The following is a 2,916-nucleotide window of genomic DNA, read 5'->3' as shown; positions in this document are numbered from 1 at the left end:
GATGAGAACCCAACACAAAATACAACACAAAATCAACCCACAATGCCTAAGCTTTCATCACATTCCGTACCCACCGAGGAGAACCTACCCAATGGTACTCCCACACCACAACATCTAACCGGAAATTTTATTGCCAAATCCGCATTTATCCAATTAGTCGAAAGAAGCCAATTTGGGGGGATGCCTAGTGAAGACCCTCATTCTCATATGGAAACCTTTTGTGACTATTGTGATGCGATTTCTCAAACCGGTGTAACTAAAGACCAAATTCGATGGGTCTTATTCCCTTTTTCTCTAATTGGCACCGCGAAACAATGGTTGAAAGGCCTTGATAAGGCTGCTCTCGGAATTGATTCTTGGAAGAAGTTGGCTCTAGCTTTCTACAAAAAGTTCTATCCACCGGAAAAGACTAACATGCTAAGAGCTCAAATTACGGGTTTTAAGCAAAGGGATGAAGAATCTTTGTATGAAGCTTGGGAGCGGTTCAAGGGAATTTGTCGCTCATGTCCTCACCATGGACTTAGTGAGTGGTTCTTGGTACAACAATTTTGGAACGGTCTTTATGAAGATTCAAGGAACATTCTCAACATGGGATCAAATGGAATGTTCACCGAAGTTGATGACAATCAAACTTAGAACAAGATTGAGGAAATGGAGGTCCATAACTCACAATATAGTAGACCTCGCAAGGCTACTAGAGGAGGAAAGCATGAAGTGGACTCCATTACTCAATTGGGTGCTCAACTTAGTGCTCACATTGATACAATCAATTTGAAGTTTGAAAAAGCTATGGCTATACTTGAAGAAGCCTCAAAATCACCAAAGCATCATGTTAATGCCATGACGGCATCTTCATCAATCCCAAGTGGGGTATGTGAGAATTGTGGAACTTTGGGACATGACCAAAGTGAATGTAGGGGAACAAATGAACAAGTGAATGCTTTCCAAGCATACAAGAGTGGTACCCCTTATTCCAACTATTACAATGAAAACACCAAATTCCATCCAAATCTCTCATACAAAAGCCAAAATGTTCAAAACCCTCAAACAACATACACCCCACCACCCATGAGAAACCAAAATCAAAGACCCTTTTACAACCAAAACCAAGGTTACCAAAATCAAACTCCATACAATCAACAAAATGACCAAGGTTTTGATGTTCAAAAAGCGGTCCTCCAAATGCAAAAGAATCAACAAGAGTTTTTCACTCAAATGCAAAAAGATAGTCAAGCAAAGGAAATCACCATCAACAACATCCTAGCTCACACCAAAATGTTGGAAACCCAATTGACTCAACTAGCATTTTCAAGCTCACAAAGACAAAAGGGGCAATTACCACCTCAAAGTAATCCCCCAAGACATGAAACGGTTAGTGCCATTCACTTGAGAAGTGGTACAAGGTATGAAGCATCGAAGAAGCAAGTTGAGGATGAAGTTGTGGAAGCTAGTGACAAAGAAGAAATTGTGCAAAACTCCAAGGATGGAGAACCATCAAAAGAAGAAATTTCAAGGAAAAATGAAGACAAGGTCAAGGAGAAGGAGCCCATTGTGATTAGACTTCCTTTTCCAAGTCGTCAAGCCAAGCCCAAATTTGATGACCAACTTGGAAAATTTATGGAAATTGTGAAGAATTTGGAAGTCTCGATTCCTTTCACGGAATTAATCAATCACGTGCCGGCCTATGCAAAATACATGAAAGACATCCTCACAAATAAGAAGTCGATCCGGAAGCTTGAGACTATCGCCTTCACTAAGGTGAGTAGTGCAATACTTCAAGGAGTTCACCTCCAAAACTCAAAGATCCGGGAAGCTTCTCAATACCGTGTACCATTGGCGACACCACGATCAACAAAGCCTTATGTGATCTAGGGGCTAGTGTGAGTGTTATGCCGTACTCGGTGAGTAAAAGGTTGGGGATGGGAGAGCTTAAATGCACCAATATCACACTCTAAATGGCCGATAGATCGACGAAGACACCATTAGGGATATGGGAAGATGTTCCCGTAAGAGTTGGGAAATTTTTCATCCCGGTGGACTTTGTCATTGTTGACATGGAAGAAGACTCCAACATTCCAATCATCCTAGGAAGACCTTTCTTACACACCGCGGGTGCGGTGATTGATGTGAAACATGGAGAGCTCACTCTAGAAGTGGGAGATGAGAGTATAACTTTTAATCTTGACAAGACCATGAGAGCTCCCCGTTTGCATGAACCATGTTTTATGATTGATCATTATAGCCGGAAGGATGATAGGAAGAAGTCGGAACTCCAATGGAAGAAGAAAATTGAAGATGCTCCATTCAAAGAGCAAGTAAATTGTAACAAAGAGAGCTTGCAAAGCTCATCAAAGCCAAGCAAAGAAGAAGAAGATGGCCTCATTGGCCAAGACAAGAAATTGGGAGAGTTGTCTCTATCAACTCAAGAGATCTTTAGTGATCAAGTGGATGAAGTTTGTGGTCTTTGGGACGACGAGTTTGAAGGGATTTTTAATCCCTACATTGGCAATGCTATCGATCAAGACCGACAACAAGGGCAAAGATCTATTGAAGATCTTTATCACGATAATGAACAAGCTTTTGATTATTTCTTCAAGGTGTTGAGCAACATCAACAACACCTTGGACATGCCCCCATGACAATCTCTCTAAGGATGAGAGTTTGGTGGAGTCCTCCCTAAACCACCATTTGTAAATATTTCTAACTCCCTAACTCACATTTCAATTCTTGTATTGCATTTTTGTTATTTTTGGATTTTTATACTTTGATCAAGATAATTGTCATGTTTGAGAGAAGTGAGGGAGGGACTAATGATTTCAATTAATATGTAGTGCTTTAGCTTAGTGTGGGGATAGCAATTGCCTAGGCTATTCATGCCTTAGTAGTGCCCCCACAATGAAGAACACGAGATTTTGA

At 40.8% G+C, this 2,916-nt stretch overlaps 1 non-coding gene across 1 annotated transcript; it reads right to left on the bottom strand.

The window, feature by feature from the left end:
• Positions 1 to 414: 414 nt before the first annotated feature.
• LOC141625533 (small nucleolar RNA R71) lies at positions 415 to 521 on the bottom strand. The gene has a single exon (XR_012535311.1). It is a non-coding gene; the product is annotated as a small nucleolar RNA R71 (small nucleolar RNA).
• Positions 522 to 2,916: the final 2,395 nt, after the last annotated feature.

This window comes from Silene latifolia, chromosome 1 (genome assembly GCF_048544455.1).
Source record: "Silene latifolia isolate original U9 population chromosome 1, ASM4854445v1, whole genome shotgun sequence".
Taxonomy (NCBI): Eukaryota; Viridiplantae; Streptophyta; class Magnoliopsida; order Caryophyllales; family Caryophyllaceae; genus Silene; species Silene latifolia.
This window is presented reverse-complemented; position numbering and strand designations above follow the sequence as displayed.